Genomic DNA, 25,267 nt, shown 5'->3' on the forward strand with positions numbered 1-25,267 from the left:
GATGGAATTCGTTTCCCGTAAGTGACAACGTGTCAATTTATCAAAATCTATTAGTTTCGATTGCATGCACTTCATTTTTAGATGAATTGAAAAAGAAAGCAGGGCACATTGGTCAAGCGTGTACCGTAAAACGTTGATGTTGCTGCTGTTGGTGAATGAGTGAGCAAGTGAGCAAAGGACAGTGAAGGCAAAAGAAAACGACAGCCGATTATTATTATATATTATAAGCAATTTTAGAAAGCAACATCCATATCAAGGCACCCGACCGAACGAATACACCCAGTGGCATTCAAGCTGATTAAAAAACATATCAATCAGTTTGAGACCCAGTTCGTGTCGATAAAAATAAAAAGCGGGAACAAAACTGAACCGCATCGACGAAGCGAGAGAAAGCGACGAACGAAAGGAAGAAATTAAAATAAAAATTTCGCATTGCCGCTCAGCATTCGATGTTTTTATGTGTTAAACACGATAAAAAAAAATACCAGAAACACCAACAAACTATTTGAAAAAAATACTAAAATACAAGAGAGGCAACAGCAGTAATCAACACGCTGAGAAAGAATATAAAAAGTTGAATGAAATAAAAACAATTGTGGCGTTTAGTGCGAACAAAAGCGAAAACAAACAGTGCGGTGGAATAAAAGAGTTAAAAGGACGGAAAAATCCATGTGCGAATCCATAAATTTTGTTGAAAATTTTCGCTAAAATTCGCCCTGCAGCAAGTGTGTATGAGTGCTTGTCGATTGAGTTGACAACAAACTGGGCTCAATTCCGACGAATGTATCGTTTCATGTGAAACTGTTTTAGTATTTCTCCACCCTCCCGAAACGAAAGAGAAACGAAAACCAACAACACCGAAATCATCGAAGCGGTTAATTTACTTTGTGCGAAATTCCGTTTATAATTCAAAACAGTGTTATTTTATCGGTGTTTTCTTGATTGTCCATCACTGTTACCTATTCAATTGGTCGTGGTGGTGTGGTTTGGTGTATGTGGTTTAACTGTGAAGTCAATATACGTGTCAAGCGCGCGTTTGCACCACAGAACAAAAGAAATTCGTCGACGTTAAGAGGTGAAAGTTCTTTTGAATTTGAACTGCTGCAAACGAAGAGTGGTGTACTTTATAATTATAATAGCGGCGTATTGACGGAAAACAATAGACAACAAAGCCAAAGGGAAGAATCTCTTTAAAACATATCAATGAATTATTTGACTTATTCCCAACGACAACGACAACAACGATTCATGACAGTAAATATTACTTTTCAGCATTTGATAAATGTGCGGCTTCAATTGTAGCATTCATTTTTAATGTGACATTCAACGGTCGACCGTGTGTTCAAAGTGGAAAGCAAACAAAAAACACACACAAAGAATAAAGCAAAAAAAAGTAAAATATCACTCGCAACACACAAAATCTGTGTAAAATAAGTGGAATAATAGACGGTTGTGGTATTTAGAAACAGGCTTAGCCGGAAAACTTTAGCGTGAAGAACTCACAAAACTCATACACATACACCGTATTTTTGTATTTTTCCGAACAACAACAAGCAGCAACAAAAAAGAAAAACAAAACTAACAAGTGAGCAAAATAATCGTATCACATTTTGTTTTGCGGCTATATAATAAATGTGTGCCATATCGCTCATTTCGAATGCATGGTAAAAAGACTTGAATAGAGAAACAGCAGAAACAGGAACAGAAAATACCACGTGAAATCTCAAACGAGATCATATTCGTGTCGACACCGTGAGATAGATACAATGAAGTAAGTCTTAGCGCATATTTTTCTTTGGCAAATGTTCTGTTATCTGTGTGTTTTTTCGACAAATATTTGAATTTATCCATACATTTTCGACGGATCGGCTGGTTTTTGTTGTTGTTGTTTTTAAATGCTTCGCAATTTTTACGTTCGCAAAGAACAACAAAAAACAAATATCGATTATATTCTGTAGTATTATCCATACCCGCGTTCTCTTTCAACAATGTAACCGAATAGATACGGTTTATAATACGATTTGTTTTCTTTTTTTTTTGTGGAGGGCGGTGATTGCACGAGAGATTTACTGCACTAAAATTGCTACTTTCTTCGAAATAGTTGAGGGTTTTCTTTTACTTCTGTTGTGCGGTAGCAAAAACGAACGCACGTTTTGAGCTGAGTGAACATGTGTGAATCGGTTTCATTTTTACTTCCCGCATTTTATTCGGTGCAGTAATTTTATTTATTGCAAAACAGTTTATGGTTGTTTTCTAACAACAAGGAATCAACTTCTATTTTGTCTGCGGCCGCATTAAACGAAGATGCGGTTTGTATACGGATAATGATATTCTATGTCGAAAGTTACTTTTATTGCGAATGTTGAATGTTGCCGTTTTTTTCTGTCTCTCTCTCTCTCTCTTTCTCTCTCTCTCTCTCTCTCTCTCTCTGTGTGTGTGTGTTTGTGAGTGTTTGCTCTTTGTTGTAGCTTTGTTTGAAGCGGACTGGAAATGAGGTTACGATAAAGACAAATGTGATTTTAGGTTCAATGAAATGAGGAACATCCCGGGTCTGGTGTGTGGCAAAAACAAACTAAAACAAAAAAAAGGAATGTGAAGACAAAGCGCGTCAGCATGTTTTTTATCTCGCTCTTTCTCTCGCTTGGTAAACGAAATCATTCTCATTTCAAATGCTAACATCCACCAGAAAATGGTTCGATGGTTTAAATTAACCGAAAATATATACAAAGCGCGCGCACAACGCTCACACATGCACAATGATGGCAATGCGGCTGGTTGGGCCAGAGGGGGCGTAATGATTGCCACAGCCAAAAACAATAAATTTTAATAGTATTTTATCGTATATATAATCCGAAAAACCAAGCCCAAGGAAAGTGAGAGCGAAAACAGAGCTAGGGAGACGGGAAGAGTGTGAGAGACGATTTTATCGCTTTATAAATACCATTATTATATTGTACTTTGGCGTTGCTACTGCTGCTATTTTGCAATGCCGTGGCAATGTGTATTTGAGCAGAGTGCGCGAAGGAAATCATTTTGTATGTGGCATTCTTTGCAAATAAAATGTTTAAATTAATAGAAAACCCAAATACAAAACCATGAAACATTCCCACAATGTTCGTTCGCTGTAATGCCGCCGCCGCCGCCGCCGCTGTTGCGCTAACGATGTTGCGCTAAACAGATAACGAAAAAAGGAATCGGGTTTCTTTACACCGACAATCCGGTTAAGAATCGAGCAAGAGACAGACACACACACAGAGAGAGAGAGAGAGAGAGAGAGAATGAGAGAGAGAGAGCGTGTTCGTAAACAAACGCGTTTTCACGATTAAACAAAGCGAAACAAACGCAATTGAACACATAACCAATTTAATGTACTGTATGCTAATATTGAAGATAAAACGAACCGTATTCGCCCGTTGACGCTGATGCACACCGACAATGTTATTGGTGTGTCGGAATACACGCCTTGCGCCGTTGAATTATTGCTAATCTTTGTCTGTTGCCGCTGCATAGTTCTATGCACACATTTTCTTTTCCTTGAACGTTGAGCTTAATTTTTTTTCTTCTGCTCTGTTTCTCTCCCTCCCGCTCTTGCCACTCGATACAATTTGTACATTCAGTTCTTTTTTACTCGATTTCTTCTCCATTCTTTCCCTATCTTTCGCCTTTTCTACTCCTCCAGCACAGAAAAAATACCAAAGTGAAAAACGGAAAGAGTCCGAGAAAAAAGCACGAGATTGTTGACGGTTCGTTCGTTCAAATTAAAACAAACACCGAAAAAAAATGGAATGTATAAATTAAAACCACTCATCGTGTGTCCGGTGTGCTTGGCGTGGCTCAAATCTTCATTCCCTCGCTGTTTGTTTTCCAAATCGGCCAGCACTCGACCGTGTTTTAAAATGTAATCAGACGAGCACAACGGAACTCGATCGGGTTACGTCGGTCGGCACGGGAAAAAATGCACGGATTTTCATTTACCTGCTGATAATTGGCATTGTGAAAACTAAAAAGAATAGCTAGAATATTTGTGTTTCTTTGTTGTGATCGTATTTCGCATGTTTGGAATGCTCAAAGGATATCGCTTAAATGGGTGGAAACATACTCCCTTCTCTGCGCTCATGAAAGCTGTGGCACATTGAAGAATAGAACGAATGAATATAAAAACAACACACAGTACAAAACAATCGAATTATCAGAGGTATTTTGCATGTGGGAACGTGTCAGTTTGCAGTGTGCCAAATACACTGTCGGCCACAAGGCTCCGATGAACACATAAAACGCAATCACCATGCACATCGGAACATTCGAATTTATATGGAATCGAATGGAATTTCCAAAACAACAGCAACGGCAATGGCCAAACACGTGAAACATGACAGAGAGAGGGAAACAATTTACGGTGCTCCACCACTCCCGGAAGCTACAAAGAATTCTGAAAAGCGAAATACCATCGATCTGAAATTGAATTGTACAACGCGGGCATTTCCATCAAAAAAAAAATGTTTGAACTGCGACACCCATACGTACGAAACATTTTCGTGCACTTAATTAAACGAGACGTTGAACAGTTAATTGATGTGATCTATCCCAAAGAAAAATCTTTTTTTTAATTTGTAAGTAACTACGTTCTAATTTATTTGGAAAACATATAGGTATTTTCCCATAGAAAATTTGTGTTATTCGAAGAAAATAAAAACGAACGATGTAAAAATAGATTATTAAAATTGAATCCAACTGATTTTTTCCATGAATAATTTAGTACACATTAAGTACAATCGATTTAGTTTGGCTTACCCCCCCTTATGACGATGTCGTCGTAATTTTGAGTATGCATCCCTGCTGTTGTTCATTGTTTTTCATACGACGAAAAAAAGTCTCGACCCTTTAAAATTAAGAAAATCTCGATTGGCTACACAAAAGAAGTAAACAAATGAAAGCAGACATTCATTAAAATGCAATTGGTTTGTTTTTTTTTCGTTTCAATTTTATACAGCTCTCCGAAAAAATAAAAATAAAAAATTGTAAGACGATACACCTGATGTCATTAGAAGAAAAATGATATCAAGGTGAACGAGAAAATATGGAAACAAGACAAACTTCCCATAAAGCAATAACGACGATAATCACATTAATGAAAATGTTACGAATCGTTTCGGAGAAATGTTTTGGTTCACTGGGGGGGAGAGAGAGAGGTGGTGAATAAGAGAAGTACAGACAAAACGGAGAAAACAGTAAACAATATTTGATTTAACAGAACATACAAATTGGTATTCAAATGCGGCCCACACCGCCGTCAAAGCGATACAACTGAATGGAGAATCGACAGCAGAGGCAGCGAGAGTTTTCCATCGAGCTTATGGATGGAAATATCGAACAATTGAATTGTTGTAATAAAAAACGAAAAGCAGATTTTGTGGCAATAGCAGAGGCGAACGAAATAAACGTGTACATTATGATTTCCTGTGTACAAACGGTATTAAATGCATGAAAATCGTCTCCGCTGTGCCATCAGCCAACACAGAAACACACCATCACCACAGCCTAGCACAATCATCCAGCAAAACCGCAAACTGAAAAAGCAAGCGAGAAAAATAGAGGCAGAGAGACAGAGAGAGAAAATGTTTGGTAATCTCTCGTAAGTAAAATGCGGGGCGAAAATTGACGATTTCATGAGAAATGTGAAAATGTTCGTGTTCTTTTTTTCTGCTTCTTGCACAGTCATTCAGTATTTTTTTCTTTTGAAGCCAAACAATATTTTTCACACAATTTTATTCGTTCTGTTCGTTGGATTTTTTCTCTCTCTCTCTCTCTGCCGAACATTGCTATGTGCCATCGACTTTGTTGCGTTTGTTTTACTCATCGTCGATGAAAAGTTTATAGCGCTGAGCTTTTCAAAATGGTTTTATTATTCCAACTGATGTTTTTTCCCTTCTTCTGCTGCTCGTCATCCAGTGGAATGTGTGTGTGTGTGTGTGTTTGTTCGAGCGCGTGAAAGAAATTTATGTTCATTGAGTAATTTGCATTTTCTTTTAAAATCTTGCCGTTTTCATAATAATAAGCATACTTCTACCATATATACACACGCACCGCACTCGCTCACTCGCCCGGACAAATACCATCGCGAGAGGATGAACGAACGTGCGAGTGAGTGCAAGTGAGTGCGAGCGAAGGAGCAAGAGAGTGAGAATGAAAATTGCGCGAGTGAAATGTTTAAATGGTGCCGTCATCACGTTCCCAACAACGAGAATTGAAATGACGGCTTTTATGCATGTGGAAAATAAATTTTCTACTTTTAAGATTTCACCGGCACACAGTCTTTTCACACAATCCACAAAATCAACAGAGTCAGAAAAATAAGCTGTGAACGTCATTTGTCTATGCATAGCCGGCGAAATGAATCCATTTTGATCTCATTTGATTCCTTCTTCTGCTTTGCTTTTAGCGGAACGAACCGATTTTGTTCCCCACTGTTTCTGCCACTGTGGTGCTGTCGCTGGTGTTCTGTACGAATTCGGTGCCGTGTTTATTTTCATCTGAAGCGCATAATTGTTCTTTGGCGTTGTGTGTGCGTGTTTCTTTTTTTTTCTTCCCGAAACCATTTTTCCCCTCTTCATTTGTCCTCGGCAAGGTGTTGTTCCGTTTGCGTAAGTATTATCTACAATAATTTTTATAGGTTTGTGTGTTGGGCTGGTTTTGCCAGGCGGCAATGCGTGTATAACAATAAAAATGAATGACTGAATGAGCGATAGAGATAGAGAGAAAACGAGTGCGATGAAGCGAAGCACATCGAAAACTTTTCGGATTCATATTAACAATATGTGAGAGATTGAATGAGCCATTCACAGTTTATCATGGAATACACACGCGCGCACACTGAATCCACATCCCCGCGCGCACTGGATGTATTTGTACAAATAATAAAATATTATGGGCCGTAATTCCGTGAATTAGAATGGAAATATTCAGGCGATGGTTTTGGTGTGGATGCGCGCATCCGCGTCCGGTGTGCCAAGCATTTCGGTTGTTCCAATCTGGTTTCATTCTTCATTGTTTCGCCAGTTTTTTCGAAAAATATCGTCAGTATGGATTTCATAGCCGCGGCATCATCCGCTCCATTTGTGCATTTGACTTGAATTGCAAGCTGTTTACGCCTGCTGCTCTAGCTGATAAAAACAGATGAACATTTTAAATAATCAAAATATTCATTTGCATCATTTCCATATTCACGCGCGCATGCCTTACTCAACAGATTTTCCATCCCTTCTCGCCCAATTTGGACGATTCTATTTTTGTGTTGATTTTTTTTTTATATTTACTTCTCGAAACATAAAAATGCGTTCAGCCAAAGTACGATGAGCCAATCATGTATCTGTGCCGAAATGAGTCGAGAGAAAAATATGTGCGAATAAATTTCAATTTTCCTTATTTGCCGCGGAACACGTGGATAAATGAAATACCAACGTAAATACATATGCTATCACTTACAATAATAAAGTGCTCAAATAGCTCATCTCCGTTTTTTACCTCTGTTGTTCGTTCGCTTTATGTCTTTAGTACGGGGCTGAAAAGCCAGTATCTCTTTCATTTTATATTCTCGGTCGTTGCGCTTCAGTGCCGTGAAGTATCGAAGCGAAACATCTACTTTTTTTCATCCTTCGGTTCAGTCTCTTGAACCAAATTGGCCTTATTTTGAATTTTAAATTTTTAAGCGTTGACTTGTCCATTCTTTCTTTCACTCTGCAATCGATTCGAAAAGTTATTCCAACAAAAATTACCGCTAGTTCGTTCAATTTAAGTCCGTTATCCCGCTTTTTAATAAATGAAAATTCCATGTGATGAAATGATGAATTTCCAATAATTTTAACAATTTATTATATTTGATAGAAACGTAAAGTTTTCACTTTTGCTGTGGAATTTTTTTTTTTCGTGCTCTCAACCATGATTATTTTCATTATGAAATACCTCGCGTTCACAATTTACCATTTAGCATTTCGAAATAGTTTTTTTTTCTGTTCTATAAATCACGTAAAAAATGTTGGACACTGCTTCAATATTGCAACGCATTTTCATTCGCTCCAATTTGCCTGACATCGCAACAAGCGAACGATGATGACATTTTTTGGAAAATTCGAAATATTCAGCAACTTATACGAAAATTGAACATCGCCATTGCAACAGTTGAAGAGAGAAACAAGAAGTGATTGGCTGAGAGAAAGAGCGAGTGAATGATAGGGATAGAACGAGGAGAAGATGCCAAGAGAAGAGGAAGATGTCGACGGGCGGTGAAAAATACAAAGAGAGAGAGAATTTAAATGTTTGCTAAAAAAAAAATCTGCTCGAAATAAATGAAGAAATGACTAAAGGAAAAGTGGAACGTTGTTGAAAACGACAACATTAAAAAGTTAAAAGCTCGTGACAGGGATGTAAACGGATCAGTTCGAAGAAACTATGCGATATCGTTGTTGTTTTTATTTAAAACTTTATTCATTTTGAAGTTAAATGGAGGAATACCGCCGCTGTATGCCAATGATGAGAAATCAATGGCAGAAAAAACAAACACCAATGAAGACATTATGAGTTCTTCGTATTTATTTTTGTAATTTTTCGTTCCAAATTGAATTGGGATGGAATTTACAATTGATTCGTTGCAGTGTATCGACAAGTTGATTGTTTGTCAATCATTCCCGTACGTTAGTCAAAAGGTTGAATCGCTTTTGAAGCTAATTTAACCATTTCTGAGTGTATCGATTTGATTCTTTGTCAAGCAATCATCAACGATTGATTCAATCGAAATAAAATTGCACTTGTTCAATCCGAATTTTTCATTTTCAAATAGTTTCTCTTTGGCAGATAGAGATTCGCTGCCTCACTATGAAACATGTACAAACATCGAAAGATTGTTGAATGAGTCGCAAAGCACAATAAGTAGCGCATGAAAAAAGGCGAAAAACTTGAATGACCGGAAAATTCATTGAATACAAGGAATGTTCAAGTTACAAAATTCGGGTGATGTTCGCTAAAGTAGAAATAGTCTATATATATGATTCTGTATCCGATTGCAAGTGCGCGGGCTCTATATCTCTCTCTCCCTTTCTGTATTTTTTTTTGCATTTCATGCATTTTAACTGTCTTTTCTCGAGTGTCTTTCCAAGACATTTCACCAGAAATGGTTCGCTGTATGTGTTTGTCATTCGTTTGCACAGAACGATATTGGATTTTGTCGAAAGCAAACATTCATTTGTGTGTGTGTGTGTGTGTGTGTGTGTGTGTGTGCAGACGAATTTAATATGAGCGCACCAGAAAGATTGTCCATCTGCAACAACAGCAAACGGAATGAAAACGAGCTCTGAAACAATCCAAGACTTTTCTTTCTTTTCAACAATTTCGTTTTCTCGTTTCGGTGCATTTTCATAATCGCAAAAACAACTCGACGAACAGCAGCAGCATGTGGAAGAGCTCAGCAAATGCTGCAGAAGAACACAAAGAAAGGGAAAAAAACCGCCTGAAATTTAATACGAATTTTGACATTCTAACTTTGCGGAATAAATTCAATATTTGAGTTTGAATTGATACTAACGGGCAAGGCGGACGATGGCGGCAACGGTGGCAGCAGTTCATGACGTCCACCAGGTTTAATTCATGTTCCGTTTTTATATTTCGCCCTTTTGTAAATAGAATTCGCCATTGTTTCGAAGGGCGGCCGGCCACTTTGAATGTTGTCTTCCGCAAATGTGTGCTCTTACTTGTTTATCTTTAGCATTAAGTTTCTTTGAGCACACTTAACACAGGACACACAATACAGACACGCGCACACACCCACCAACCAACCAGCCATCCAGCAAGTCAGTGCGACCAAAAGTAATATGATGTAAGTTGGCCGTAAAAACAGCAACATACCCGCACAAAGACACACATACACACGCATACCATGCCAGGCAGGAAATATTTTTCACAAACATTCGGTCCGAAGTGAATAGAAACTCAAGTACTCGCCAAGAATAGCAAAGAAAAAGACTTGAAAAGAGAAATAAAAGCGAAAAAAAAGAAAAGGCAAAACTACCGACTTCAAAGTTACGAATGAGATCCAAGAGGATGATGGCATTGCGCGCGCGAGAAGCAAGAAAGAGTGAGAGAGCAAAATACTAGGAAGAATTTTCTATGTACAGCGTTATCTATTTAATTTGTCTCTCATAATTTCTCATTAATAAAATTGCCATAAAAAGGGAATGGAGAAAAAAAAGAAGAAACGGCACTGAATGGGAAATGCGAAGAAGAAGAAGATAGAGGGGGAGAGAGAGATCAGAAATGTGTGCACGGCATGCAAAGAGCACCCACATTCAACGCGGAAAGGAAAGTGGAAACAAAACAAGCCAACAACAACAAAAAATAGACGAAAGAGAAAAAAGTCCAAGAAAAATATTCAACTAAGAAAATAGCGTCACATTATGAATGAGATAACGAACTCTTGCTTTGAATGAGGCGCAAATGATGAGGCGCATAGTAGCTATGCCTGTGTGTGTATGTATTCTTAGATACACTCGCTTACAAAGTTTCGTATAGATGATGACAATCTGACTGCTGTGATGATGTTGTCGACGACGACGATGACGATGACGACGATGCCACTGTGCAAGTGCCATCTGAAAGTAGCCAGATTCAATAAGTACCGTCAAGTAAAAGTAATGTCTAGAGCGGGAAAACTGTACACAGGCAATACTCAAGACCAAATGTGTATAAATGGAATATGGCATAGGAGCATTTGCGACAAAAATTAGATTGCAAAACTACTGCTGAGCAGCAACAACAACGAAAGCAACAGCAAAGAAAATCACACAGAAAAATGCAAACACCACAACTAACGCGGGCGCGCACACTAATATGAATAATAAGGGTTTCGCACAAAAAAGGTACTCAACTGGCCATGATGTTAATTAATTTTTCTCGGAATTAATTGTGTATGCACAATGAACTTAGTTAGTACTCATTTTGATCGCTGTGGTCCGAATCCTTCTTTCATAACACCAATCGTCCACCACTCGATTCGTGTTTGAATAGAAGAGAAAGCGGGAACGAGAGAGAAAAGAAAAGGAAAAAACGATTGAAAGAGAAAGAAAGAGCAAAAGGAAAAAAAAATCCCGGAAACTCATGGTGCCTCACATTTACAAAGGGCCAAAGAGATGTAATAAACAAATAACCATAAGGAAAATGAACCAAAGCAAATTGTAAAAGCAAACATTCACTCGTTCATTTATTTCGTACGGTTCTCGATCTCAAATAGTGGAAAATTGAAAGGCTTACCGGGGAAACTCTCTAAATGGCATCGACCGAAAGCGAAAGCAGCAGGACGAAAGCGTAGAAGAAACGAGCAAAGAAAAATAATTTCGCCCGAAATCGAATGATCTGATGGCATCTCATTGAACGATGAAATTGGATGGTACATCGTGTACAAAAGTTGTCGTACGCGGCGCATGCATTCGATTTCATTACGATTCTATCCGCTTGCCATGCCGCCGCCGCCGCTCTTTTCTCCTCTTTCAACCATCGTCGTCTTGCGTGAATATTCAATTAACCGTGAATCATTGACGTAGTTTTCTTTTGCTCCAATTTACTTGAATTAGTTTAATTTACTTGAATTTATTCAGCCCACGTGCATTGAATCGCTCGTCGGCGCTGCTGTTTGCGTATTTACTTATATAATTGTCGAAAAACTATGGGTAAAACTCAGCGGCAATGAGAGAAAAAAAGAAACTTACCATAATAATCAAAGTGTTAATCACAGGCAAAACTGGTTTTGCTTCATAACTTGAAATGCACCTCGAAGCCAATTGCAAAAACCATTTCCCGTGTTTCATTTCTGTGTTTGTAGACGCGTCTTTGGCTTAGTTCTAGATTCCGAATTGGCATTTTGGCTGAAATTTTTAAGCCCATTTCGAAAAGGAATGAGGATTCATTTGCTGGTATTTAAACGCTTGGCGCATATTTGGTTTTGCGGCTTCTTTTTTTCCCTTTCACTTCCTCTCTCTCTCTCTCTGTGTGTGTGCTTGAAGAACCGGAGGCGCAAAACTTTTCATGTCGTTTTGCCTTGCATAAAATTGTTGATTCATGTGAGTGTGCTTTTATTTCTCTAAATTCGAAGCAAATTTTTGTCAAATACAGTTAATTTTCTTTCGGTTTTGCGGTTTCCGTTTGGTTTTTTTCCCTTTTTATCCTTCTGCTGCTGCTGCTACTGCCCATCCATTTCCACTGAATTGGAATATTTGAGGCAACATAGTTTCGGGAAGTAAATAATTTTGACCCAACGACTGGTTTACTGTTTTAACGGCCAAATTAGCAACACACTTTTTTCCCCTTCACAACACATTTTTCGGGTTTGTAAAATGTGGAAAATCTTTTGACGCTCACATTTTATCCCGAAGATTTATTTGCCAGCAAATTTATTAAAATTGATACAAGACCATTTTTTTCTGAAGCATTTTCGCTTCGCTCGTGCCATTGCAAATGATGTGGGAAATGTGGAGCAAAACAGAGAGAATTTGAGAGTTTCGGATGAGCGAAAGTGAAGAGCACGAAAAAGGGAAGAGAGTGTGAGCGCGTCTAATTTGCTGTCCAGTGGATTCATTATAATCGTTCGTAACATGTCAAATCATCCATCATCACGGAACCTTTCAAATGGCCGTATAATCAGTGAGTGCAGCTTATGGTATCCAATTAATTTCACTTTGCGTTCGCATTTACTTAAAAACCATCTGCGATTTATTCAAATTAATCTAATAATAATCGTGGCCGTGCCGAGCAACGCACACAAAACACCAAAAGGAGAATAAAAACTCACAAAGATTAATTGCACACCCCAATTATCAAGCGGGATAAGTAAGCAGCCAGAATAAAACAAAGCCAAACAATATTTTGAGCACATTTTTTTTCTGTTACTTGCTTCGAAGCAATGTAAAACCAATCGCTGCAAATTGTAATGATTTAATCGCTCATGATCCATTCGAATTGAATGCAATTATTTCGGCATCGAAATCTCATTTAAATTCCAAATCAATTTAGTTTAATGAAATATTTGCTTAGGTAAATGTTGGCCTCGAATTGGAATCTGATGAATTTACGAATGTATCGAAAACGGTTGTCGGTGGTTTTCACTCAAACATGAAATTGATTGATTTGAATGCGTTTGGAATTTGGAATTAGTTTTCATTTTGAATACAGTCATGGCTTATTCACAAAACAGTGTAATGATTTTTTTTTTTTGCTACCGATCAAATTGGGTCAGTGCCATTAATTTGATGACTTTTAAGAGAGATGGCGAGATGAAAAAAACATTCAAATTGCCGAATACCTAAATCGATGGTGACCAGAAAAATACCTAAATTACCTGTGATTAATGGAAATTTCGATTTGAATATCCGGAATGCATCGGTGTGTTCTAAATTGCGCTAAATTGTGCGAATTCTTCACGGATTATCTATTTAAAATTGCCACAACATTGGTTACATAACGATCGTAATGGGCTTTTTGCATACAACACACGTACGGCTTTCACGCGCCTGCACTCACAACTGCAACGATGAACTGAAGCCAAAATAATTTCATGCAAAATTGTTGTGTGGCTGTGTGTGTGCGCGCTGTGCGGCCTGGTTTTGATGCTACGCGATTGCAATCAGATGAACTAATCCCGACAAAATAAAAGAGGGCGGCTTATGTTCCAAACCATACACTCGTTTGTAATGATATTTTAATGCGCACTTCAGATGAGTAATTAACATTTGGATGCGTAGATAACTTGGTTCGTTCGTTCTTTTGCCATACACGATTCATCATCGCTCGAGTGCGACCGCAAGAACGCTCGCGCGCACACACGCTCCCCCTTTTTCTCGGTTTTATCTATTTCAAATATTGTAAGACGTTGTTTATGGCAAAAAATTCAAGTATCATTATTCATAATTCTGTGGGCGATGTCAACGATTCAAGTTCGAGCTCGAATTTTTGGCTTTTGACTTGATGGCAACCTGTGCTTCTCTGCCATAAGAACCAATGTATTTGATGTGACAGTGAGTAGCGGTGGCGCCTAAATAGAGACTGCGCCAAGTTTAGGAACTATCAATACTTAAAGTTGTTGCGAAATTCATGACGTATTGATAGTTCTTAAAAATGCCGCAAATTGCTAATACATCTTATTTAGGCGCCACCGCTATCTTACGCCGGCCAAAAGTATGAGTTGCTCGATGGCAATCACGTGGAAACAATCTTCTCTTATAAGGCACACGAGAGAGAAAGAAAAAAAGCAGATAGAACTGAGATTGAAAGATTTTACCCACACACACACACACACACACACACACACACACACACACACACATTTCAACGATGCTAAAACTGTCATATCTGAAGGCGCCTCAATTCGAGCGAAATACACAACAGTAACATTGATTATGGCAGACAATGAGCACAACAATTGGAATTGGATCCCATTTTTGGATAACTTAACGAAACGATAGCATATTCGATGTGTTCCATTGCTCTCTCTTCCCTCTTTCTCCTTTTCTTTTTCTTCTTCTTCTTCTTCTTCTTCTTCTCTCTCTCTCTCCGATTCGACGAAACTGTAGCAAAGTAATTTAAGTTTCAAACAATTCCAAATTCACGTTTTATTTATGACAGCGAACGAAACCAAAGCCAACGTCTCTAAAGTTTGCCCGCACCGCTTCCAATACATATTATACGATAATAACATTACATTGAAACTGCATGAATGATTGGCTCATTGTAACATGTTACAATACTTAAGCTTTTCTAACGCTTGTTTCAACACCGCATTCATCTTCAATGCAACCCCGTTTATCTGTATTTCAATATGAGCCGAACGAAATGTGAAAACAAAAGTTTTCACGCAGTGGAAATGGGAGAGAGATGGAGTGAAGGGAGGTGAAAAAAGCTACCAAAATTATACTTCGAATACTTTGATCACCGCTATAATCAATCATCGTTTGATGTTCTTTAAATTGATAGACGTTGTTTCTTGCCAAAAAAAAATGAACCAGCCAACTAAGGCGTATAGAAAAACACCAGAAATATACTTGAAGGCGTTTTGGTTTGTTTCCCTTCACTTATTTATTAGTAATAACTTTGTTCTGAAAATATTACACGGTATATTCATTCAACCCTTAACTTAAACGGATAAAATAGTTTTTTTCAAGGGTTGCCTGTTCACATGACATATTTGCCTTTCAATTAATACCTTGATCAACATGAATTATGTACACGAATCATAATTTGTGGAGTCGTTTTTTTCTGAAATATCTCGGCTCCTTTTGAACATACGTCGATCTTAATTAAAAATGTATAAATGTCAAATTGGTATGGGGTATATAAAACATTACCCATTTTTTTATTTGTTCATGGACTCTTTTTTTTTATCTGGTTCAACCAAGTTTCAATGCTTCCATGTATTTATTTCCATTGTTCTAATTTTAAACTCTCGGCATTTTTTCCCACTTCTACCGAAGTAATAGGGACAAAAAGTGAACCAATGATAAAATTATTTACTGCAAATAAGGTGAAGTAATTTTTATTGGAATTTAAAACACAATCGCACTGAAGGAAAATGGCCAGTTGTTATGGTTACCTGTAGCATTTTGCAGTAACATAAATCCGTGAATTGGAAAATAGAAACATCGAATCGTTTTTCTCGTTTCTTTTCTTGAAGCGCAGTTTTTTTTTTCGTCGATACTTTTGTACACAAAAACACCGAAATTCCCTAAGTGAATCTTTTCTTGGGTCTCAGACCATTTATGAATGGCTTCCACTCTCTGTTATTCTCTCTTACCCTCTCTCATTCGTCTTTTGTCTTGTTTTTTTTTTTGTGTACACATAATAAAATATCCATTGAATTGTAGCGCATCAGAAAGCTACTGGCCCAAGAGACATAGACAACAGCGGGTGAATAAAATGATTCTCAGCATCAAAAACATATACGTAAAAAAATGAACACAATCGAGTGTTTGTATTTTAGCTATAAATAATACAAAGCAACCACAATGTAGAAAAATACTGATAAATGTGCTCAGTGTCAATGGTATGTGCTTGTGCGTGCACTGTGTTGTGCTATGCTGTGCTGTGCCCTGAGAAAAAATACTCTATCATTAACCATATGGTTGACGTCTTTTCCTTATCGATTTGACTGAGCTCACTTGTTTTTCTCCCTCTTGCATTCTCTTACTCTCTTGGTCTCCCGTTTGCGTTCGCTCCCACGAGCGACTTGATGGAATCGTTTTAATCAAATGTAGTAACATTTTGAGGCCAATTAATTTGCATCGCTTTTAAACTCGGCCAACGCAAGCCGAATGGAAATCCCAAGAAATGAAAACAATGAAAACGAACCCAATCGCAGAGAGCGGAAAGCCAATTAAAATTGTAACTTCTGTCATTGTTGCTGCCACTGCTGCTACCGCTGCTGAACACGCATTTCACGACCGTCTGGTTGTGAAAAAACCCCATAGCCTCTTTATTCGGCGAACTTTTTATCGAACGACCGTTCGTTTGCTTATTTTTTTCTCTTCGCTTTATTTTCATTTGGTTCGTTTTTCGTTTCTTTTCATTCGACTTTGTAGCAAAAGTTGAAATCTTTTCCACTTAAACGTCCATTTGCATATGTTCATTGGCCATGACAGTCTCGTCCTCAGCTGCACCAGGCATCGACAACCGAAATACACGACAAAGTTTCGGTGGATTATTGTTTTCTTATTCCAAATTCCCTTTGTTAACTACAAAAACGAGCTTTTGTTGTGTCACAATATTTTTGCAATAGCAAAACCATTCACATCTTATTATTAACTTTTGGTCCGATCGGCTGGCGCTTCTCCATTTATTCGATATAATAAAAGGGAAATACACGATATAATGATGCGAACAGAATGGAGAAAAGAAACGAAAAATACATTTGTATATTACAAACAAGCAGTAACTTTTGCCCATCAATGGATTGGATTTTGTCATTTGGTAAACATTATTTTAAAGTAGCAAATTTATTGATAAGATTTTGCTGGTTGAATGCATGGGCCCATGTGGGAGTTGTGTTGGTGTATTTGTTTTTTCTTTCTTCCTTCATTCTTATTGTCGTTGTTGATTCGTTTCTCGCATACAAAATGCGGAAAAAGTATTGCTACTGATAATAAAGAGAAACAGGTCGTCGACTCAAAGAGATACGGAAGAATTGTGAGAAGAAAAAATGGGCACCTTTCTACGAATTGCAAGCAAAACAAACATACACCGAACGAGACAAAGCAACATTAACAAAACGAGTTGTTATTTCAAGTGAAAAGTCCAGTTTTTCCCTCCCAGCAAAAAGCTCGCTCTGTCTCTCTTGAAACTGGAAACAATGCAAGAAAGTTACGATTTTGAATGTAATACATTTTATTTCAATATAAATTCATCGAATCCAAGACATTGGAAATGTTTCTGGTCCGTATGCCAAATATTTACTGCTTCTTCTGTGAAAGTGAAGAGGGGCGAGAGAGAAAGAGACACACATAGAAAGACTTTCCCGGAAGCATTTCAATAGTTATTTGAAGCGAGCGAGTGTTATGCTGACGTAGCTGGGAAATTGATCGAACCGACTCAGATGAAACAACAAATTAAATATTTGACTAGTCGTAAAGTACGTGAAAGAAAGAATAGGTCCCGTCGTTCGCAACTGTTTTCAATATCTGTTCATTGCTTTGTTGCCATTTTTGGTGATTGAGTGAGCGAACGACAGCCGGAGAGAGAGAGAGAGCAAGAGATAGTAAAAGAGAGCAAAGGCAAGGGTGTTAACGAGAAAAGCGAGACACAGTGTGTATGTTGACGCGATGACGTCTGTATTTCTGGTTGTCGTTGCATCGAATTTTTAGATGTTCGAAACGACAGCAGAAAAGAAGAAGAAACAACGAGACCGAGGATAAAATCTTGACGAACAATTGAAAGAATAGAAACGAACTGCTTGAAGAAGAAGAAAAAACGTTAGTGCAAAATCCAAGAATGTCAAAAAAAAGAGTGGGTCGAGCTTCTAAACAAAACGAGAATAGTTTCAATACAAGAAATGGAATGCCAGCATACGAATGAAATAGCAGCAAAGCGACGACAAAGTTTTCTATCGTTCGAATTTTCGTTTTTTTATTGTTGTTTTGTGTTTGGGTGTGTATGCGTTGGTTGTGTGTTGGTAGCTTGCAACTTTCCTGATTGTCTATTCTATTGGTGGTTCATAATCAATAGAGTTGAATTGCGCTCGTGGCGCTCACTGTGATTGTATTGGCATCTGGCATCAGATCGGAACAGCGCCAAGATAGACACACGATCATCATCACAGCAACAAATCCATCAGTTTTTTTTTCTCTTCTTTCTGACAAAATAAAACAGCAAAGACGGTTGAAAAGAGAAAAAACGAAATAAATAAACATGCCAAAGTGCAAATAAAAATCTATGACAAACTTTGTTGAAGATTCTTGTTTCCCTTTCTCCTTCTCTATCTCCATTTTCCTGTGCTCGGTCGTTCTTCATCTTCTTTTATGAAAGGAATCACCGAACAAACACACAGAGATACACACCGGGCATCGGCACGATCCGATATAATAACAAACCCGCTGAGAATGAGAAACCAAATCAAATTCAAAAAAAAAAAATTCTTTTCTTTCACTCTGTTTGAACCAACGCACCGACGATAAGAAGTTTCCCAAAGTGAGACAACTACACACAGAAAAAAATTACCTTGTCACATAATTGAATTTCAGCCATCGCAAGTGTCGACAAATTCCTTTTGATGTAATCGTCTTAAAATTTTCGGCATTTATGCTCTCATGACTTGACGCTTCTTCCAATCGGCTCCCTCTCCTTCTGTTTCGCCCTTTTGCGCTGTCATAAAATTGCCATTTTCCCAAGCATTCAACATCTTTATATACTTTTTGTATTGAACATCTCTATTGATTGGACGAGTATATTTTTTCTTTCTTCAGCCATTCAGTTGATCGGCTAAAGTTGCCTCAGTGAATTCAGTTTATTTATTTTGGGGCTTAGTCGGTGGTCGAACGTTGTTGTCGATTTTGTGTGGCTGTCCTCTATTGAATGGAGCGAAAAACTTCAATCAAAACTCATCAATGAACAATAATTTCACATGCTCACCGCTTTTTCCTTCCCTTGCTTTGGCAAGGCTTTCATTTGAGCTTCGATTATATTTGGTTGTTGTTGTTTGTTCCATTTGAAATCTCTTTCGGATGACAGACAAATAAGGAATAAAAAACAAGAAACGAATAAAAAAAAACTTGTAAATGGAAACATGGGATATACGGGGCGCATTTGTTTGTCGACGGCGGTCACTAATGGAGATGGGACACAGAGCAAAAAAAAACCAGCTGAATATGATGCAAAGAATCCGCAAAATTCGATTGTCTGCCCATCGGAATATTCAGACGGTTTTATTTGGATGTTTTAAATTCGATGGTTGTTATCGTCACCATTCATTTACTGTCTATTCACCGATTTTTGCGCCCTAAGCTGCGACATTCACCTGTTCTTCATCTGTTAATGAGAAAAATCGCTACTGATTCCAGACAACAACAAAATCGGCGCTTTTTCCAAGTACTGTGTGCGTGTGTGTGTGTGTGTGTGTGATTTTTCTGACGATTTGGTTGCAAATTTAGAGTTTAACCTTTTCCACACAGTGTCAAATGTATTTAAGAGTTCTTTCATTACATACATTTGCTGTGTGCCGGACACTGGCCGCTGCTGCTGCTGTGAAAACACACAACTGGCGCTCATTAAATTCACAGATGGAAAAGTTGATGTGCAACGCGAGCGCGCTACACAATAAATGTTCGTCGCAATGGGGAATGCACCAGTGAATTGCATGTTTTACATGTGGTTACCTCACCATTTGGTCCCCATACGTTCTTTTTTTTTCGATTTTGCAATAGGTAAACATTGACACTGCGTTATTGATGCCATGAATCGAATGCCAAAATTGTGCGCGGGAGCAAAATGCAAACCAAATGAATTATATATTATTTTCAGAATGGGCCACTAGAAACATCGTTTTCACTCTCATTCGCTCCTGTGAGTGACGTGAAGCTGTAATCAACGTATATTCTTGATCAAAAAAAAAATACCATTTACATCTTATGAAAGATTTTTGAAATGAAAACTCTCACGGTGAGAAAAAAAATGCAACGAATTTTACGGTCTCTGTGAGTATTGCTAGGGGGAAAGAACTATTGGTATATTTACTTCATTGACACGTATTGATGAATATTCACAGGTATTTGCACTGCGTTCCGTAGTGTTATTGTTGTTGTTTTCTTCTGTTGCTTCGTCTCGTTCGTGACGAGCAGGAATGACAGTTGCAAATACGAACATTTTATTGACCATATTTGCATGCATTTGCAGCTAGTTATTCAGTGCATTGACACGCATTGACGCGTATTGATCCAAACTCGGTAGAATATGCGATTATTTACAATATTTATATTTTCATTTACTCAGTTATTTTCCCCTAGGAGTATTGCGCCACGGTTATGATAGTTGCAATGCAGCTTGCAGCCAACGCAATTAGAATTGAAAATATTTTGAGATCAGAACAAACGCGTCGTTAAAAAAGTTTTAACGAGCTGCACAACCAACATCAAAATAGTCAACATCGTCACATCAAAAACATGCAATTCGAAGTAAAAATTTCACCATCGTTTTTATTCGTATCTTCCATCGGCTTACATTCATCACATTTTTGATCGAATAGTCTCAATAAAAAAACTACGCTTTGCATGCGGTTTACGCTAAAAATATGCCTCAAATATACCTTCGACTCTGTATTAAACTATGTATAAAATAAGCACAGGCGTGAAAATGGTATAAACGTAGCTTGCGTAGTTTTTTTTTTATTGAGTTGCATGATGTTCCATACTCACCAACGACATTCAAATATATGGCCAAACGGATTTCCCGATTCGAGCAATTGAATGGGATCATTTCCTGTCAGCATCAACCTATTTCATCTAATTTCTATGAGCCATTGCTTAGTTATTATATTGATGCCACCACGATCAACTTCTCAATAAAAAAACTACGCTTCAAATATACCGCGTGTATATACCCTGCGCACGCTACGTTTATACCATTTTCACGCTTACGCTTATTTTATACACAGTTTAATACAGAGTCGAAGGTATATTTGAGGCATATTTTTGCGTGAACCGCATACGGATAGAATACTTTGACTTAGCGTAGAGAGGAAAAAATAATCGAAATAAAAGCAGATATGAACACATTCAGCATTAAATGGGAAAAAAATTATTGTGCACACGTCGGAGAGGTTAAGACGTCAGAGAGGTGCGGGAGCGCAGCCAATTCATTCAAGCGGTTATGTTGATTTACCTCAAACCAAAATATGAATTTCGTGTCAATTTCACATTTTTTTCGATGATGACGAAGACGACGACGACGACGACGACAATACTAAAGCTCAAACTATTTATGCCGAAAAATCCATTTTACGAATTACGAAACGGAAATGAATTTCGATTTCTAAACATATAGAGTTTATGTTATTTGTGGTCTCGCCACATAAACTTGTCGCACGGTTTTTGATCGTTCAAATTGAATTGAATAAGTGGTTTTTAGTTGATTTTATTTTTGGATTATGCCATGTCGGAAAAAATGGTGTTCAAGAGTGAGGATGACCTTTTTTTTCTTGCGGAGCTAAAAAATGTTTAAGTGTATCGAATGTTCACTGGCTTCCTTTCAAACATTCGATTAGTTTGTACACAGCAGTCAAGGAATATGACGTGCGACATTGAATCAGTGTGTTAAAATGTCCTTGACAATTTTGAATACATCGTCCTGTCTGCCAATGCAAGCCCGGCTATTGGCATGGCAAAATATTTATACGGTAAATCTTATGTAAGCGTCATCTGGCATTTGATTTCAAAATAAGAAGGGAACGAAACTCAAGAATCGATTCAAAAGGTTAGCCGTATATACACTAAATGTGTGCTTGAAGTGTAACATTTTCCCCATATTCATGTTGATTTTCTCCAGATTATTTTCTCTTAACACTTGAGTTGACACACAAAAATGAGCTCCACAATCTTCCCTAATTTTCCACGTCATGCTGCTTTTTTTTCGTCCATTGAAATTTCGAAGCTGGAGTATTTTCCGCCAATTTCGTAAATTATTTATTGTTCTCAGGCCTATGAACCGGAACTATAAAGAAGGTATGCATTTTTCATAATGCTGTCAAACACGGAATGTGAAATACTTCGACACAAGTTCTGACCTATAACATTTTGAACACACAAAATCCAACACCCTATTTCATTCGATATGAAACCTTGATATATGTATTAAATGCAAGCCATGTGTTTGTATATACGAGGGAGAATATGACATTTGTCTCGAAATGAGAAAAGTGAATGTGAAATGGAACGCTTTACGCTCCATATTATGCTGTAATGCAACGCTTCAATTTATTTTCAATCAAAATCTGGGTAAACGAGTGAAAATAGCTTCATCACAAAACCTTATGACATTCACTTATAGAATCACATCCCGGCCGCCGCCGCCTTCGTTGTCACCGCCACCACCAACGTTTGCACAAATCGATGAATATAGAGTAAATAATAAATTGCAGGAATGTGTAACTTTAACTTAATAAATATTTACATGTATCGATGAGAAATGGCACTGATATAAATAACACACATACCAATTCAATGGCAGTGTGGAGACATGAACGGCATCGAACGAGGTCGAATCAACGGAAAATTATTACGGAAATCCTTAACGGATTTCTATTTTGCCATCTCCCGACGAAAAAAAAATGAGAACGCATACGTATATATTTGCCTCCACACATTCTTGTTGGATGTGAGACATGATGCCGCATAAATGAAAAGACGAACCGAATGAACACACATGGAGAGTGTATGAAAAATCCGAAATTCATGCAAAATAAAATCGTTAAGATATTTGCTTAGAGACATTATTTGAATAATGGCACAGACATTGAATTCTCTGCTACGTATAAACGAATGCCGACCAAACACATTCCAGACGCATACATAATATTTTTCCTCTCTTCTATCTCTTCCTCTTTGCATCTCTCTCCTTATTCATGCATATCCAGTGGATATTATCCACACAAGAATGTGTACGGTCGATATACTGTTGCTGGCACAGGATGTGAGCGAGCAAGTAAGCGAGCGCACGCCAAAACGAAATCAGTGTTTAATGTATTATTGAAACGATTCGACCCCAAATAAATCTTTGTATTTGGCCCTGATTGCCTTCGATCTCTATCCATCAACAACGAAAAAAATATTTTCTTTTTTCATTATATTCATTGTGGCATTTGGCCTTTGTGTTGTAGCCATTGAAGGCTAAACGATGATGATCGACGCAACACACTTTGGACAGAGGCAACCGAACGAAAAATAATCGACATTATTATTAAAAAGGATGTTCGTCATAGACGGATGTCCACTTGGCTCATCATTTTTGGCAGCTCTCAAAATGGACGAAACGTTGAAACGGTGCAGCCTTTGAAAGATTCTTCAGCAATGGAGAAAAATAGACGAGAAAACATTTATCTCTACAATCTAAAATATCAATAACATTTTTCGATTTAATCGACGTGCAAGAGACGATTCGAGAAAAGGGAGAAGAAAAATTGAAACATTTTCATCGCCTGCAAATAGATTTGTGTATACGTTTGCGGTTTATCGAATGAATGAAACCGATTTTTCGGCATACAAACTATAAATAAAATGGATTGAGGAAATCTAATGGCCCATCGACTGTACGATATATTATATATGCATGGCGCTAGTGCGCATTGGGTGAGAGAAAGCGGCAGCCAGTTGCAAAATGCGGGAAAATGTGTTGTGTCGACACAAAAGGTTGATTCTGTCTTCGTCGACATTTCGGAACATGACCGTCGTGTGCCAATTCACATTAATGTACCGAAACGAGAAATGATAAAGGGATACATTGAATGATAAATGTAATTTTTGGAATAATATTTCCGGTTTGCAGCCATGCCAGTGCCTATTTCATTGATATTTAAGGAGCAGCACTGTTTCCGTTCATATACACAGGCCCGTTTTGACCGGGTCTGCCAAAATTGTGTTGCCATCGAAGTGGCGGCAGCAGCATCAACAAAGGCAATGCTTTGTCAGATGGTCTGGTCGAGCATTCGTCCATTCACCTTTTGTCGCTGTCGCATGATAAATATTCCATATGATGCATTGAAATATCTTTTTGGTAGTGTAATTATTTGCTATGGCAGCTCAACACAAATAATGTAGATCATTTCGAAGTGTTGACTTACTAGAACTCGATGCGCACCGCTTTTTTTTCTCGGGTCAGAAAACTTGTTTTTGAGCCTGGATATTCATTCCTTGTGATGCCAATTTCCTGGCCCAGAAAAAACTGCTCTCGTTTTTCCTGCCACACAAACCACAGCCCGATCGCATAGAGCATAATTCTCCATTTATTTGTGTGTCGTTGCGTTGCCGTACAGTGAATTGTAATTTATAAAACTTGCAAATGATAGTCGAACAACGGTGGCGGTGGCGGTGGCGACAAAGACAACAAAAGATTTTAGTATAAAACAACAGCCACGAAAGCAATAAAATATTCTGCCATGAAAGCGACTGCCTCATTTCAAATAAATGAATGAATGAATAATGAAAAAAGAGATGCGGAACAAATAATAAATCATTGAAATGTGTGTGCGCTCTCAATGTACATGTACGTTCGAATAAATAGCACCCGAAATATGTAGCCTTTCACATTGAATTGTCTATGTATTGAATGGCAAACACATAAGGTGGAAACTTACACAAAAATTGGCTGATGATTGTGCAAAACAGTCGGCCAGTGTGTTGACTCGACGGAAAAAGACACACAAACCATAACGTATAACCCCACGTACAGAGTTGTCGGGTTTCCAAAAAGTGCTTCGTTAGCCGAAAAAAAAAGAGAGAAGACGATGAAACCCAAACAAAAAGAGCTCAAAACACAAAATGGAATTTCACCCAGAAAACACATGAATGCAAAAAGGTAGCAAAATGGAAAAACTATCACCTCACAATCAGGCACACTTTCTCTGTAGCGGGCACTCTCTCTCCCTCTCTCGCTTACTTGCATTCAGACAAGAACTTATAATCGAAATAGAATGTATTTTGAGAGAGGTAGAGAGGAAATATAGAAGAAAAAGAATAAAAAGAGAAGAATTGAAATGAAAATA

General features: G+C 37.9%; 2 protein-coding genes across 2 annotated transcripts in view; one reads left to right on the top strand and one right to left on the bottom strand.

The window, feature by feature from the left end:
* Positions 1–25,267, bottom strand: part of LOC129566913 (nucleolar transcription factor 1-B-like) — a 324,444-nt gene that overhangs the window by 25,211 nt on the left and 273,966 nt on the right. The gene's annotated exons all lie outside the window — the stretch shown is intronic.
* LOC129566910 (nephrin-like) overlaps positions 454–25,267 on the top strand; it is a 268,706-nt gene continuing 243,892 nt past the window's right edge. Inside the window, exon 1 of the mRNA XM_055443300.1 lies at positions 454–1,771. The gene's annotated coding sequence lies outside the window, so the exon portion shown is untranslated. The remainder of the gene's footprint in view (positions 1,772–25,267) is intronic.

The sequence above is a fragment of the Sitodiplosis mosellana genome, unplaced genomic scaffold (genome assembly GCF_009176505.1).
Source record: "Sitodiplosis mosellana isolate CC-2019 unplaced genomic scaffold, AAFC_SMos_1.0 Smas_scaffold_5, whole genome shotgun sequence".
Lineage (NCBI taxonomy): Eukaryota > Metazoa > Arthropoda > Insecta > Diptera > Cecidomyiidae > Sitodiplosis > Sitodiplosis mosellana.